At 42.4% G+C, this 17,881-nt stretch overlaps 1 long non-coding RNA gene across 1 annotated transcript in view; it reads right to left on the reverse strand.

Moving 5' to 3' along the window:
- The window catches only part of LOC122563240 (uncharacterized), a 77,307-nt gene extending 59,741 nt beyond the window's left edge, over positions 1 to 17,566 (reverse strand). Inside the window, exon 1 of the long non-coding RNA XR_015750946.1 lies at positions 17,168 to 17,566. This is a non-coding gene — a long non-coding RNA (uncharacterized LOC122563240). The remainder of the gene's footprint in view (positions 1 to 17,167) is intronic.
- Positions 17,567 to 17,881: the final 315 nt, after the last annotated feature.

Consider the following 17,881-nt stretch of genomic DNA (forward strand, 5'->3'; position numbering starts at 1 on the left):
TGCTCAAAAAGATAATTGTAGAGAGAGAAACAGAGTTACTGCTGAATGACCTTTCATCAGGACTGGAAGATGTATAGAGATGAACAGCTTTTAAGCAAGTCCAATGTCAAGGAAAAGAGGTCAGTAAATGACAAAGGGAGTGATTTGTGAGAGAATGGAGGCAGACGTGATTAAATAACGAAAAAAGTGATCACTCTAACAGAGTGATCTTCAAAATGTTCCTGTCTGGTAAAATTCTCCAAGCTAAAAATAGATTTGGGAAGAATTTCAATTTTTAGAATTTCAAACTTAATGCAAACCGATCAGGGAAACAATTTTGCAAATGAAGTAATATTTTGCTGCAGTTCATCTACACTGTAGATCTCTGATGCATACTGCGGTAATTGCATTGAATAACCTTGTAAAATACTGAGGACACAGAACAAAGTCCATGTATTATTAGCACCATCTGGTGACTACTTATGAGAATGGCAGCATGCTTTTGTTGGAATTTTGCATTTAAAACATGTATAATCATGGAATCCTAACAGCAGGCCATTTGGTCTGTTAAGTCCACACCGACCCTCGGAAGAGCAACCTGCTCCCATCACCAATCCCTGTAACCTTCTATTTCCCATAGCCAATCCGCCTCACCTGCACGTCTTTGGACTGTGGAAGGAAAGCCACATATATAGTCACCCGAGGCTGGAATGGAACCTGGGCCCCTAGTGCTGGGAGGTAGCATTGCTAACCAATGAGCCACCAGGCCAGCCATGTGTATCAAAAATTAAAAGTCACGAAATAAGGATGATTCAGATATGGAAAAAAAATGGCAACATGATATTAAATTGGAAAATGAATCTCCACTGCTATTGACAGCAGATTCTTGAGACTGTACACAAGCAGAATAACATGAATTTTCTAAACATTTGGCTTATGATTCTATGCTGTCCAGACAGCATGTTATTGAGGTGTACCACTGTCTCCCTCCCCAATATCCACCCCTCCTCCCACTCACCACCAGCTCCCGCATTAATGAGAACTTTCACTCGGGTACTGATAGCCTAACTGCAAAATCCTATCTTGTTGAATGGGATACAAGAACATAAGAGCTAGGAGCAGGGGTAGGTAGTTCAGCCCCTCAAGCCTATCCTGCCATTTAATACAATCATGGCTGATCTCATCAGCCTCAACTTCCATTTTGCTGCCCACTCTCCATAGCCCTCCAACCCCATGATGAAATTAAAAGCCTGTCTGTCTATCTCCTCCTTCAATCTGCTCAATGTCCCAGCATCCACCACACTTTGGGAAAGTAAATTCCACACATTCACGTCTGTCTGAAAGAAGTCATTCCTCCTCATCTCTGTTTGAAATATGCTATACCTTATCCCAAAACGATGGCCTCTCACTCTAGATTGCTCCACATGGGGAAGTATCCTTTTTGTGAATACTTTGTCAATACCCTTTAGCACGTTACATACCTCAATTAGATCTCATCTCATTCTTCTAAACTCCAGAAAGTAATAGACCAAAACTGCTCAATTTCTCCGCATAAGACAAACCTTTCACCTCCTTTGAAATCAATTTAATGAACCTCCTCTAAACTGCCTCCAATACAGCTACATCACTCGTCAAGTAAGGGAACTAAGTTGTACACAATACTCCAGGTGCAGACTCACTAATGCTTTAAACATTTGAAGCAATACTCCCTTTCTTTTATACTCTATTCCTTTAGCAATAAATGTCAACATTCTACTTGCCTTCCTTATTACCTGCTGTACCTGATGCTAGCTTTGTGATTCATGCACAATGATGCCCAGATCACTCTGCACCAAAGCACATTGAAGTTTCTCTCCATTATAAGAAGTTGCCTTTCTATTCTTCCAAACAAAATGGATAACCTCACATTTATTCACATTAAAACTCATCTGTCAAAAGTTGGCCCTATTTGTAAATTTTTATTTTGTCATTGCAATTTAATTTCCCACCTATTTTAGATCTCCAAATTTGGCTATAGTACTTTCTATCCCCAAATCCATGTCTTTAATAAACGATAAATAGTTAGGGCCCCAAGGACTGAAGCCAGTGTCACCCTCTAGTTATTATATCCATGTTTAACCAGCATATTAACTTCATAATTACTTTTCAAAAGCCTCACTGGTCCTGATAAATCAGACAGGATGTCAAATTTCACCATTATGATAAAAGTTGCACATTTTTTATTTATATTTGTTTTTGCTACCCTCTTAATCCAATTATATTCATTTATTTTGCTGCTTGTAAATTTAAGTCAAAATTGAAAACTGTTAAGTACTTCACAGAACTGTTTGTACTGATACTCATACCTATTTCCAATCTCCTGCCTTTCCCCATATCCAAAAACTCATCCAATGTCCCCGGAACACCTCAATTGAACCATGATTTGGAGATGCCGGTGTTGGACTGGGGTGTACAAAGTTAAAAATCACACAACACCAGGTTATAGTCCAACAGGTTTAATGGAAGCACTAGCTTTCGGAGCAACGCTCCTTCATCAGGTGGTTGTGGAGGGCACAATTGTAACACAGAATTTATAGCAAAATTTTACAGTGTGATGTAACTGAAGTTATACATTGAAAAATACCTTGATTGTTTGTTAAGTCTCACATCTGTTTGAATGACCATGATAGTTTCACTTCTTTCATATGTAAATCACATAACTTTTTTTAAAAGCTACATTATGAAGTGAACTTTAACAATTGGTGTCAGCCCAGATAAAGTGTTGAAAGTGTTAGCACCCTGTGTGCTGCTGTCTGTGCCATAATGTTTAAACTGATTCTAATCTAAAAATGAATTAACAGAATCTTACATGGATTCATGCAGTTTTTGAGCAAAGTACAATGTAACTCTGCAAGTATAAAGTCACCCCACAGACATATATGTGTCTGTGTGCATGTGGATTTGTGTGTGGGTTGGGGGGGGGGGCAGGAATTTGTGAGTGTCTGTGAGAGAGAGTGTATATGTAAAGGGGTCTAAGTCTGTAAGACGGTGCACTGTGTGAAAAATGCTTTTACTTACATTACCCTTGCTTGATTTGTACATCATTTTAAATCTAGGCTCTCTCCTCCTGTTTTGCTTTTCCAAGTTTCTAAACTTCCTGTTTTCTGATGCATGACATTGAATGCAATTTGTTGCAAGACAGATAGGGGAGGAAAGATAAACTGAAACCAGAATTTCCTTCCTTCCTTCACAAAATCAACTTTGTAGCTTATTTTTGAAAAAAGGTGGACACGTGTGTGTGTGTGTGTGTGTTTTAATACTCGGTCAGTTTTTGAAAGTACTAGCAACAGACTTTTGCAGGCTTAAACAAAGGCGATTCTTCATTCACACACTTACCCCGACAGGATCCAACGCTACATCAGTCAGTCACTTAAGAAAGATACAATTAAAGAAGGGAATGCATTTCCCAAGTATTAAAACCAAAAAAGCAGTGATCTGATTACGTGTATTTGAACATTCACCTGACTTGAGAAGGAACACAGAGAAGCTCAGATAGTGAGCAGCCAGAAATTCGGATTAACTGTCTGTAGACAGGCACCTGTGTCTGTTGTGTCAGGAGGTCCAATTTCTTTCCATTTGAACTCCAGATTTTGGAATCACGCTGGGAGACACTTTCAAAAACATTCTTGAAATGCAAAGGTGTCACAGCCTTTCCCTGCAGAATTAAACTATTATTCTTCAGACTTGGACTCTACTGACCTTCGGAATAACAAGGTTCAAGACCAGAGAACCAATTTCAGTCAAATCATTCATAGCTATTGATATTCAATGGAAGCTACATGATGGTATGTCAGAATCAAAGAACTAGTTTTAGTCACATGATTAGCGATGCTTATGTGCTACAGAACATACATAGCCATCTTTCGAATTTAGTTTGGTGAATACTGAGCCTTTCTTCATTTCATTCTAAGCTTAGAGACCAAGGGCTGGATTTGCCTAGTAGTTGCAGTGAGGTGGTGAATGTGTTTCATGGAATCTGGTCAGCATTGCGTTGGGGAGAGTTTTCTCACGTGATCATCAACCTTTCACCTCATTAATTGTACAGCTCAGCAGTTGAGGGCATTTCTCAGGGAATCCAAAGATGTGCAGGTTAGGTGAATTGGCCATGCTAAATTGCCTATAGGATGTGTAAGTTAGCTGTATCAGCCAGTGGTAAATAAAGGGTAGGGGCTATGGGTCTGGGTGGGTTACTTTTTGGAGGGTTGGGATGGACTTATTGGGATGAAGGGCCTGTTTCCATACTTAAGGAATTCTATTCTGTTCTATTCTATCCCGTGGCCAGTGAGATGGAAAAGCTCTTTGCTGCTTGGGCTTCTGGCTTACCCATCTCTGGTGCCATATTTAATGCCCAACTATACACCACTGCCGACTCTGTAAGCCAGACCCTACCTCACCAATTGAATCCTGAAGACAGGGGAAGGGGCCTGTTATGTGAGAACAAACAGATGAGAATGTTCCCTCTCAAAGGGTTGTGTGACTTTGAAACTCTGTGGCTCAGGTGGTGGTGGTGAGGGGGGCATGGAACATTTTAAAGGTGGAGGTAGATACATTCTTGTTAGGCAAATAAATCAAATGTTATCAGGAGGGGGTAGTTGGAAATGTGCAGTTTGAGACATTAACAGATCAGTCACGATTCTATTGATTCATGGAAAGGAGCCAAATGGTTTACTTCCACTCCTTTTTCATATGTTCCCATATACATTCATCAAAGCCATGGGCTTTTTATCATCTTCCTAGATGATAATTTCCAAAATAATCAGCAAGACAATCTACCAGAGATCCAAACCAAGTACAGATTCAATAGGAAGCTTTTCAATCTCCAAAGGCTAAAAGTAAACATCAAACTCTCACTGGCCAAAGCACGTGAATGATTGCTGGGCCAGTCCACATGGAAAGTGACATTTAAACTGTTTGAAGAAAATTAACATGCTCTAGAACTGCATTGGAAATGCTGATAAGAAGCAAGTCATTCTCTGATCGAAATTACAGTTTGCCCCAAATCTAGGCAGCATCACAGCCATGGGTCACCCTGAAAGTAGTTCACAATGTCTGCCAACTTGGTAGCCATGTGTTCCAGTAAGCTGCTGTGGACTGGGAGATTCTACACAGGATCCAGTTCACTAGCTCCTTCGCTAAACGCTGTTCCCATCAGTATTCACCAATCATCACCTACAGACTGACAAGTTTTGGAGTTTACAGTCAACGTGACACTGCTCCATGACTGTGAAACCTGAGTGACACAGTGCAGACACTTGAGAAAGCTTGAGATTTACCATTGGTACTGCCTCAGAAAGATGTTACTCATCACTAGGACAGATCCCCTCAGGAACATGCGCTTCCTCCATCGCAAGCACAGAGGTGATCATCCCAGGGGGACAGCTGCACCTCACAGGGCCCTGCAAGAGAATGTCTGCTGAAGTACACTCGCTACACCCAGCTCATGACCGGTCAAAGGTCACAGAGCAGCCAGAGGGAACATTGCTAAGATACCCTGAAAGCATACTTGAAGAAGGTTGACTATGACATCAACAACGAAGATGGTGCACTGGTCCACCCATGATGGGCATGCCGTGCTTCACAAAGGTATAGGTGATATTGGAGAATGATAGGTAACAAAGGCCAAAGACAGAGGGCAAGAAAGCTCAAGATACAAGATATCTCCTCAGCAACCACGCACTAACTAATGGCTGACAGCCAGCGCAGGGTGTGGATTGTAAGATTTTCTTCCCCTCTTCATAATGTTTCTGTCAGCCTTTTACCTTGCAGCAACCTCAACCCCTTCTTTTACAACCTTTCTTTTGCTCCCTTTCTGAGATTTGTTGGCAAGTGCCTCCTCACTCAAGAGGCCTCCATTAGGTTTGAGGAGGTGAAGGAGAAGCTGATGAACTTCACCGTCAACTCCAAATATGTAAGTGCTGGGAGCAAAGGCTTGTGGACCTGTCATTGGTGGGCCCAACAGCAACAGTGAAATTTTAGTCAGAATTCACACAAGACCATTCAGAGCTTACTTGCTGAGGAAAAAAGATCTGACTGTGAAAGTGAGTCTAACAAAGACATGCTCAAACAGTGAGAGAGAAAAAGAAAGTAATGAGGATCCATCTGGTGGAATCCTGGTGAGTGAGAAGATCATTTCTTCAAGGAATAAAACACTTTTTTTCAAAAAAAAAATGGAACTACAGTAGATTGGCAGATCAGAAAACATCCTAATTCAGCACTGTTTTACACTGGACCCGACTACAATACAACAGAGTACAGCACAGGAAGAGGCCCTTCCACCTTCCAAGCCTGCACCAATTCCTAATCCCTAGTTAGACTTATTATTTATTGCCCATGGGCGGTTTCCATCGTCTGTTCACCTCTCATTCATGTGCCTATCAAGATACACCTTAAATGTTGCTATTCAACCTGCTTCCCCAACTTCATGAGCAGTGTGTCCAACACTCTCTGCAGGATGGTCACTTCTGTGCTTGTGATGCCTGCTTACTGGAGAAGCCTTATGTTCCTGAGGGGTTCTTTCCTGGTGATGAGTAGTGTCGGAGATCTGAATGAGGCAGAATTTGTAAGCGGCAGCCAGGAAAGTTTTCTAGAGCAGTATGTCAATAGTCCTACTAGGGAAGGGGCCATATTGTACCTGGTGTTGGTGAATGAGCCAGGTCGGGTGGTAGAAATTGCAATGGGGGATTTCTTTGGGAATAATCACCACAGTTCTGTAAGTTTTAGAATACTCGTAGACAAGGATGAAAGCGGTCCTAAGGGAAAAATATTAAACTGGACCAAGGCCAATTATATCACAATTCGACAGGAGCTGAGAAATGTGGATTGGGGGCAGCTTTTTGAAGGGAGGTCCATATTTAATATGTGGGAGGCTGTCAAAGATAGGTTGAAGATAGTGCGGGATAGACAAGTTCCTTTGAAAACAAGGGATAGGGAAGGCAAAATTCGTGAACTATGGATGACAGGAGAAATTGTGCGACTAGTCAAGAGGAAAAGGGAAGTGTACATAAGATCCAGGCAACTAAGAACAGAACAGGCTTTGGAGGAATATCAGGAGAGTAGGACTGATCTTAAATGAGGAATCAAGTGCGCTAAAAGGGAACATGAAATAACTTTAGCAAGCAGAATTAAGGAGAATCCCAAGGCCTTTTATTCATATATAAGAGGGAAGAGGGTAACTAGAGAAAAGGTTAGTCCACTAAAGGATAAGGAAGGAAGGATGGTTGTGTGTTCACTGAGGATAGGGACATGATGAATGTTGAGATTAGAGATAGAAGTTGTTTACTCTAGATCATGTTGACATAAGTAGGCTAAAGGATATTAAGGTGTACAAATCCCCAGGACCGGATGGGATCTATCCCAAGTTGCTGGGGGAGGCGAGAGAGGAAATAGCTGGGGCCCTGACAGATATCTTTGTAGCATCCTTAAACACAGGTGAGGTGCCGGAGGACTGGAGAGTTGCTAATGTTGTCCCCCTGTTCAAAAAGGGTAGTAGGGATAGTCCAGGTAACTACAGACCGTTGAGCCTGACTTGAGTGATGGGAAAGTTGCTGGAGAAGGTACCGAGGGACAGGAACTATATATTTGGAAGAGAACAGACTTATCAGTGATAGGCAACATGGTTTTATGCAGGGGAGATGGTGCCTTACCAACTTAATAGAGTTCTTTGAGGAAGTGATCAAGTTGATAGATGAAGAAGGGCTGTAGATGTATTATACATGGACTTTAGTAAGGTGTTTGATAAGGATCTGCATGGTAAACTAATGGAGAAAGTGAAGTCACATGGTGTGCATGGTGTTCTTACTAAGTGGATAAAGAAGTGGTTGAGCAACAGGAGACAGAGAGTAGTGGTTGAAGAGAGTTTCTCGAAATGGAGAAAGGTGACCAGTGGTGTTTGTTATATACATAATGATCTAGAAAAGGGCACTGTTGGTATGATCAGCAAGTTTGCAGATGGCACGAAGATTGGTGGAGTAGCAGAAAGCATAAGGGACTGTCAAAGAATACAGGAGAATATAGATAGACTGGAGAGTTGGGCGGAGAAATGGCAGATGGAGTTCAATCTGGGCAAATATTAGGTGATGTACTATAGAAGGTCTAATGTTAGGGCGAATAATACTATAAGCAGGAGAGTCTTGGGAAAAGTTAATGAACAGAGAGATCTGGTAGTTCAGGTCCATTGTACCCTGAAGGTGGCTACACAGGTGGATAGAGTGATCAAGAAGGCATTTGGTATGCTTACCTTCATCAGACGGGGTATTGAGTATAAGAACTGGCAGGTCATGCTAAAATTGTATACGACTTTGGTTCAGCCACATTTAGAATACTGTGTACAGTTCTGGTCACCACATTACCAAAAGGATGTGGACACTTTGGAGAGGGTGCGGAGAAGGTTTACAAGGATGTAGCCTGGTATTAAAGGTACTAGCTATGATGAGAGGTTGGATAGGTTAGAATTGTTTTCATTAGAAAAAAGGAGATTGAGGGGGGACTTGGTTGAGGTATACAAAATCATAAAGAGTATAGACAGGGTGGATAGACATAAGGTTTTTCCCAGGGGGAGGGATTCAATAATGGGAGGTTACACATTGAAGGTGAGCAGAGAAAAGTGTAAGGGGGAATACACGCAGAAAGTGTACTTTACACAGAGGGTGGTAGGTGCCTGAAACGTGTTGCTAGCAGACGTAGTAGAGGCAGGTATGGTAGTTTCATCTAAGGTGCGTCAGGACTGATGCATGAGTAGGTGGGGAGCACAGTGATATAGATCTTTAGGAACTGGGCGATAAGTTTAGACAGTGGATTTGGATTAGTACAGGCTTGGATGACAGAAGGGCCTGTTCCTGGGCTGTAAATTTTCTTTGTTCTTTGAGTAGCATGTTTCCTAGGCAGTACCGATGGTAAATCTCAAGCTTTCTCAAGTGTCAGTGCTGTGTCACTCAGGTTTCACAGTCATGGAGGAGTGTCACATTGACTGTAAACTCCAAAACTTGTCAGTCTGCAGATGATGGTTGGTGAAGACCGCTGGGAACAGCATTTAGCGAAGGAGCTCAAAAACTGGATCCTGTATACAATCTCCCAGCCCACAGCAGCTTACTGGAACACATGGCTACCAAGTTGGCAGACATTGTGAACTACTTTCAGGGTGACCCATAGCTGTGATGCTCCTAGATTTGGGGTAATCTGTAATTTCGATCAGAGAATGACTTGCTTCTTATCAGCATTTCCAATGCAGTTCTAGAACATGTTACCTTTCTTCAAACAGGTCAAATGTCATTTTCTGTGTGGACTGATGCTTCCTATTGAATCTGTACTTGGTTTGGATCCCTGGTAGATGGTCTTCCTGATCAATTTGGAAATGATCATCTAGGAAGATGGAAAAAGCCCATGACTTTGATGTATATCTGGGAACATATGAAAAAGGAGTGGAAGTAAACCATTTGGTTCCTGTTCCATCAATCAATAGAATTGTGACTGATCTGTTAATGTCTCAAACTGCACATTTCTAACTACGCCCCTGATAACATTTGATTTATTTGCCAAACAAGAATGTATATACCTCCACCTTTTAAATGTTCCATGACCCCACCACAACCTTTTGAATTACAGAGTTTCAAAGTCACACAACCCTCTAAAAAGAAACATTCTCATCTGTTTGTTACACAACAGGCCTGTCTGGAATTTTCCCTGCACTTCTTCCCTAAACTTTCCCCCTCTCACCTTGAACCTGTGCCCTCTTGTATTTGATTTTTCCGACCTGGGAAAAAGCTTCTGACCCCCCCCCCCCCCCCCCATCCTATCTATGCTTCTCATAATTTTGTAGACTTCTATCAGGTTGCTCCTCAGTCTCCATCTCTCCAGTGAAACAATCAGAGTTTATCCAATCTCTCCTCATAACTAAAACCCTCTAGACCAGGCAACATACTGGTAATCTTCTCTGAAGCCTCCCCAAAACATCCATATCCTTCTGGCAGTGTGGTGACAAGGACTTATGCAACAGCGTCCCCACCACTGACGTCAGGCTCACCAGCCTGCGATTACCTTGATGATCTCAGTTTCCCTTCTTAAGCAAAGGTACAACATTGGACGCTCTCCAGTCCTCTAGAACCTCACCTGAGGAAAAGAGGATGCAAATATATTTGTTAAGGTTCCAACTATTCCCTTCCTCGCCTCCCACAGTATCAAGAGATAGATCCCATCTGGCTCGACAATCTCAGCTTTGTGACTGCGTCCTTCCTTTTCCTGAGCTCTACCCCTATGCTCTTGTCTTTATCAAAAGGCAGAAAATACCACATTGTGACAGTGTAGGGTTCAAGCAAAGGTTAACAGTTTAATCATATGCAATTATACAGAAGCTGAAACACAGATACAAATTCTTAAAAAGCCACAAATTCTATTAGCTATGGTTTTCTCAAATAAAAACTTGCTTGCAACATATTTTCTGCATGGTCTAATAATCGGAGACACTCTGAAGGCTTGCAGAGATCATGCTGCTTTGTTTCTAAAGCATTTTTCGTCTTTATCATCCTAAGCCCTCCTGTTAAGTTTGGATGCAACTGATAGCAGAGATAAAATCAATTGAATGAGGGGTTTGTTCCTAAAACTTGGCATAACTTCCGGAATAAAAATAAATAGTCACTACTGGTACTTTCAAGATGAAGTATAGAATTGACGCATACTTTGACAAGGACCTGCTTGGATTTTTCTGAGCTCCTTTATCACTATTAATGTTTTGTTGCGGCTAAAACGCTTGACCCGAGGTTAAAATCTTTGCATTTTTTAAAAAAATACTCTACAGGACATGGGTGTTCTGAAAAGCCCTCCACTTATCCCTCAGTGCCTGAGTGGTTTGTTAGACCACTTCCGGGGACAGTGAGTGAGAGACACGTTGGCGAGTTAAGGAATGGGGAAGTGTACTTCCCCAAAGGATGTGAGCAATATTGTTGTTATGGCAATCCGATAGTTACGTGTTCATGATTAGCCATATTAACTTTTATTCCCAATATATTTAATTACTTGAATTTAAATTATCCAGCTGTCAAGTTGAGAACTGAATTCAAACCTCTGGATTATTAGTCAAATAACAATCAGAATGTACTGTTCCCCATTCTGGTTAATCTGCAGATCAAGACGCATTTGCTTGCATCTTAGCAACAGTTTCCCTTTAGTAACCTGGAGATATACAGCTTTTATCTACTTGTTGAGGACTTGTAATTGTGTGCTGATACGTGTATCTGTTTGAAGAGTCACAGTAACAATCTCCCGAAGTGAACGCAAGGTGGTGTGAATTTCTTTGTTCTGATGATGGTGCCGAAGTGGCAATCAAGGGACTTCTCACCACAAACGGCTGTATCCAAACCAAACCGGTGCAGACACTGTTACCAAATATGTCATTTCAACATTATCTGTGAAGTGCAGAATGAAGTTCTGTACTGCAAGGTGTTTGTACTCATTTATATACAGTTCTACCCTTGTCCACTTGTGAAAGGCACTCTGCGCTTGGAAAGTGGTACATATTTATATAGTTTGTTTAAAGTTTAATTATTTACTTCAACCACATGATATGTCAGTGTTTATAGACTACATACAGCTGAACACTTGCATATTTCCAAGAAGACCGCTATTCTAGTACAAATTCACAAAAATGACACAGAAGTGTTTTAAAAACTAAAGAAACATTCATCCTAAAATAATTAATAACATGTCCAGGAATATATAATTTGTTTTACCAAATAAGGACTTGCAAAAGAGCTACTACTTATCATCAAAATCAACTGCAAGCAGTAATTGTTGATGAAGAGCTTCAATACCATATGGGGATATATCAGGGTCCGAACCTTTGGAGAAATCCATGGTAAATACAGAAGTATTTTCTTTGCTCGAGTACAATGTTTAATGTTGTACAAAGATAGCTATTGGAAATAATTACTAAATGATGTCAGTCTTGGCTGAAGAATCTCCTTTTCAGAGCCAGAAGATCACATGCTTGAGCATGTTTGAGTATCTAATAAGCACATAAACAAAGCTGGGGCTTTAGTACAGGACTGAGTGGGGTGTTCAACTCTGACATGTCATTCAAATGAGACGTTAACGCACAGTCCCAACAGCTCTCATAAAGTCATAGAAATGTACAGCACGAAAACAGCCCCTTCGGTCCAACTCGTCCATGCCAACCAGATATCCCAACACAATCTAGTCCCACCTGCTAGCACCTGGCCCATATCCCTCCAAACCCTTCCAATTCATATACCCATCCAGATTTCTTTTAAATGTTGCAATTGTACCAGCCTCTACCACTTCCTCTGGCAGCTCATTCCATACACATACCACCCTCTGTGTGAAAAAGTTGCCCCTTCGGTCTCTTGTTTATCTTTCCCCTCTCACCCTGAACCTAGCCCCTCCCCCACCCCAGGAAAATGACCTTTCATATCCCTTATGATTTTATAAACCTCTACCAGGTCACCCCTCAGCCTTTGACACTCCAGGGAAAACACCCCTAGCCTATTTAACCACTCCCTATTAGCTCAATCCTCCAACCCTGGCAACATCCTTAAATATCTTTTCTGACCCACTGTAAGTTTCACAACATCCTTCTGTTAGGAAGATCAGAATTGCACACAGTATTCCAAAAGTGGACTAACCATTATCCTGACTATTAGGGGTCTATAATTCAATCCCAATAAAGTGATCATCCCTTTTTTATTTCTCAGTTCCACCCATATAACATGCCTGGATGCATTTCTGGGAATATCCTCCCTCAGTACAGCTATATTGCTATCTTTTATCAAAAACACCATTCCCCCTTCTCTCTTGCCTCCCTTTCTGTCCTTCCTGTAGCATTTGTAGAACATAGAACATAGAAGAATACAGCGCAGTACAGGCCCTTTGGCCCTCGATGTTGCGCCGATCCAAGCCCACCTAACCTATACTAACCCACTATCCTCCATATACCTATCCAATGCCCGCTTAAATGCCCATAAAGAGGGAGAGTCCACCACTGCTGCTGGCAGGGCATTCCATGAACTTACGACTCGCTGAGTGAAGAACCTACCCCTAACTTCAGTCCTATATCTACCCCCCCTTAATTTAAAGCTATGCCCCCTTGTAATACCCGACTCCATACGCGGGAAAAGGTTCACACTGTCAACCCTATCTAACCCCCTAATCATCTTGTACACCTCAATCAAGTCACCCCTAAACCTTCTTTTCTCTAATGAAAACAGCCCCAAGTGTCTCAGTCTTTCCTCATACGATCTTCCTTCCATACCAGGCAACATCCTGGTAAACCTCCTCTGCACCCGTTCCAGTGCCTCCACATCCTTCCTATAGTATGGCGACCAAAACTGCACACAATATTCCAGATGCGGCCGCACCAGAGTCTTATACAACTGCATCATGACCTCAGGACTCCGGAACTCAATTCATCTACCAATAAAAGCCAGTATGCCATATGCCTTCCTCACCGCACTATTTACCTGGGTGGCAACTTTCAGAGATCTGTGTACATGGACACCAAGATCCCTCTGCTCATCCACACTACCAAGTATCCGACCATTAGCCCAGTACCCCATCTTTTTGTTATTCTTCCCAAAGTGAATCACCTCACACTTAGCTACATTGAATTCCATTTGCCACCTTTCTGCCCAGCTCTGCAGCTTCTCTATATCCTGCTGTAACCTGCCACATCCTTCCTCACTGTCAACAACTCCTCCGACTTTCGTATCATCCGCAAACTTGCTCACCCAACCTTCTAACCCCTCTTCCAGGTCATTTATAAAAATGACAAACAGCAATGGTCCCAAAACAGATCCTTGCGGAACACCACTAGTGACGGCACTCCATGAAGAAACTTTGCCATCAACTACTACCCTCTGTCTTCTTCCATCCAGCCAATTCCTAATCCAAACCTCCAACTCACCCTCAATGCCATATCTCCGTATTTTCTGCAGTAGCCTACCATGGGGAACCTTATCAAACGCCTTACTAAAATCCATATATACCACATCTACCGCTTTCCCCTCATCAACCTCCTTCGTCACCTTTTCAAAGAATTCAATAAGGTTTGTGAGGCACGACCTGCCCTTCACAAAACCATGCTGACTATCCTTGATCACATTATTCCTATCCAGATGTGCATAAATCCTATCCCTTACAATTCTCTCTAAGACTTTGCCCACAACAGAAGTGAGACTCACCGGCCTATAGTTACTAGGGTTATCCCTACTCCCCTTTTTGAACAAGGGAACCACATTTGCTATCCTCCAGTCTTCTGGCACTACTCCTGTAGACAAAGAGGACATAAAAATCAAGGCCAATGGCTCTGCAATCTCCTCCCTTGCTTCCCAGAGAATCCTAGGATAAATGCTATCAGGCCCAGGGGACTTATCTATTTTCACCTTTTCCAGGATTTCCAACACCTCTTCTCTACATACCTCAAAGCCATCCATTCTACTTATTTGTGACTCAGTATTCACATCGACGACAATGCCCTGTTCCTGAGTAAATACTGAAGAAAAGTATTCATTCAGTGTCTCCCCAATCTCTTCCGCCTCCACACGCAACTTCCCACTACTATCCTTGACTGGACCTATTCCTACCCTAGTCATTCTTTTATTCCTAACATACCTATAGAAAGCCTTGGGGTTTTCCCTAATCCTACCGATTAAGGACCTTTCATGTCCCCTCCTTGCTGCTCTTAGCTCTCTCTTCAGGTCCTTCCTGGCTACCCTATAACCCTCAATCGCCCCAATTGAACCTTCACGTCTCATCTTGAGATAGGCCGCCCTCTTCCATTTAACAAGGGATTCCAATTCCTTATTAAACCACGGCTCCCTCGCACGACCCTTTCCTCCCTGCCTGACAGGTACATAATTATCAAGGACACTCAATAGTTGCTCCTTGAACAAGCTCCACATATCATTTACACTCTTGCCTTGGAGTCTACTTTTCCAAGCCACACATCCTAAGTCATGCCTCACCGCATCATAATTTCCCTGACCCCAGCTATAACTCTTGCCCTGTAGTACACACTTATCCCTCTCCATCACGAGAGTAAAAATCACCGAATTATGGTCACTATCCCCAAAGTGCTCACCTACCTCTAATTCTAACACCTGGCCTGGTTCGTTACCCAGAACCAAATCCAGTATGGCCTCACCTCTTGTTGGCCTGTCGACATATTGTGTCAGGAAACTCTCCTGCACACATTGAACAAACACTGACCCATCTAACGAACTTGAGCTATAGCTTTCCCAATCAATATCAGGAAAGTTAAAGTCCCCCATCACAACCACCCTATTACTGTCACTCATCTCCTGAATCACCTTCCCTATCCTTTCTTCTACGTTTCTAGGACTATTGGGAGGCCTGTAAAAGACTCCTAACAGGGTGACCTCACCTTTCCTATTCCGAACCTCAGCCCAAACTACCTCAGATGGCAAGTCCTCATCCATCGTCCTTTCCACCACTGTAATACTATCTTTGACAAGCAATGCCACACCTCCCCCTCTTTTACCCCCACCTCTGACCCTACTAAAACATTTAAATCCTGGAAGCTTCAACAGCCAATCCTGTCCCTGTTCTACCCATGTCTCCGTAATAGCCACAACATCGAAGTCCCAGGTACCAACCCACGCTGCAAGTTCACCTACCTTATTTTGTATACTTCTTGCATTGAAGTATACACACTTCAAGCCACTTTCCTGTTTACAGACACCCTCCTTGGAAATTGATGCCATGTTCCTAACCTCCCTACACTCCAGGCCCTGCACCCTGAAGCTAAATGTATCCTGGAACATTAAGCTGCCAGTCCTGCCTATCTCTGAGCCATGTTTCTATAATTGCGATGATATCCCCATCCCATGTTCCTAACCATGCCGTGAGTTCATCTGCCTTTCCTTTTAGGCCTCTTGCATTGAAATAAATGCTGTTTAAATTGTCAGTTCTACCTTGTTCTTTGCTTTGTCCCTGCCTGCCTTGACTGTTTGACTTGCTTCTTTTCTCAGCCAAACTCAGATTGATCTCTTTCCTCACTATCTCCCTGGATCCCAAGCCCCAACTTACTAGTTTAAATCCTGCCAAGCAACTCTAGCAAATCTCCCTGTCAGTATATTAGTCCCCTTCCAATTCAGATACAATCTGTCCTTCTTGTACAGGTCACTTCTACCCCAGAAGACATTCCAATAATCCAAAAATGTGAATCCTTCTCCCATACACCAGCTCCTCAGCCTTGCATTCATTTGCTCTATCCTCATGTTCCTACCCTCATTACCTCGTAGCACCGGATTTAATCCAGATATTACCACTTTCGAGGACCTCCTTTTTAAATTCCTGCCAAACACTTTATATTCTTCCTTCAGAATCCCATCCTTTCCCCTTCCTTAGTCGTGCTGGGCCCTCTCCCCCTTGAGAACATTTTGCACTCTCTCTGAGACATCCTTGATCCTGGCACCAGGGAGGCAACACACGATTCTGATTTTTCGCTGCTGGCCACAGAAACGTCTGTCTGTACCTCAGACTAGAGAGTCCCCTATCACAATTGATCTCTTGGAACCCAACGTACCCCTCGTTGCATTAGAGCCAGTGTCAATACCAGAAACTTGGTTGTTCGTGCTACATTCCCCTGAGAATCCATCACCACCTACATTTTCCAAAACAGCATACCTGTTTGAAATGGGGATAGCCACAGAAGCCTCCCACACTACCAGCCTACCTCTCTTGCCTTTCCTGAAGTTATCCCATCTATGTAGCTGTATCTGCAACTTTTCTCCCTTCGTATAACAGCCTTCAACCATACCCCCTTGCTCTTGTAAATTCCTCATTGCCTCTAACTGATCCATTCAATCTGATTGGATTCACAACGAACGACATTTATTGCAGATATAATTCTCAGTAACATGCAAACTCTCCCTAAACTCCCACATCTGACAAGAAGAGCATACCACTCTACTAAAGGCCATTTTTGCTTCCTCTAATCTACAGACTCAGAACATAGCACTGTCTTATTCCTCTACAAAACACTGCTCCTGGCTAACTTAATACTTATGGCTTATATTTTTAAGTTTAATCAAGAGACATACCTCAATAAAACATATAACCAAGAAAGAACCCACTCTACTCACTACTGCAGACTAGGCCACACTTAAAACTAATCACTTACCTGTTTCTGTGCTGCGACCTCTCCCAAACAGATTGCTCCAAGATTAGTTGTGAATTTCACTGTTTGTTAATTTTCCGAGACTCGGTCCGAAGTCCAGCGATACATGAATTCAAACAGCAAAGGCAGTAACTGTGCAGGTTCACTGCTGTGTCAGTTAGCAGTGTGGGTTTTTCTCTCTCCTGCAGAGACCATGTGCTGCCTTCATGTGTTCCTCTCCCTTTTAAAAGTGCCACTGTTTGGACTTTTCTTTTCCTCCAAAGTTTCAAAACAATGCAACAGCATATAAAACAGTAATCGCTGCTCCTGGAATTTGAGAAAATCTCCTCCAACACCTAAAATACCTCAAAAAAGGAGCAGCCTGTTATAGCCAGAGATTTTTCCCGTCCTCCATCTTGGATGACCCAAAATCTCTTCAACTGATGTGTAAGATCCTACTGCAGTCTTCTAATAGAATGGGATTTTCTCTGCTCTGGCCACCTTACCCAGCAAACCAATTGTTGATCAGCATTTCATTGCTGTGCACATATTGGTTCTTTAATTATTGTAGCTTCCTTTTAAAAGTACTTGGATGGATGCGAAACGTTTGCGATGTCAGTACAGTTCTATTGGACGACTCAGTCATTAGAGAGAGTTGACTATTGGTAGCTCAATCTATGGTTCATCACGCTTCAGGTGATGGGCAAAGTTGGAAAGACAGGACTTTCATGGGATATA

The sequence above is a fragment of the Chiloscyllium plagiosum genome, unplaced genomic scaffold, assembly GCF_037043375.1.
Source record: "Chiloscyllium plagiosum isolate Xiang-an unplaced genomic scaffold, Cpla_swu_hap1 HiC_scaffold_26, whole genome shotgun sequence".
Lineage (NCBI taxonomy): Eukaryota > Metazoa > Chordata > Chondrichthyes > Orectolobiformes > Hemiscylliidae > Chiloscyllium > Chiloscyllium plagiosum.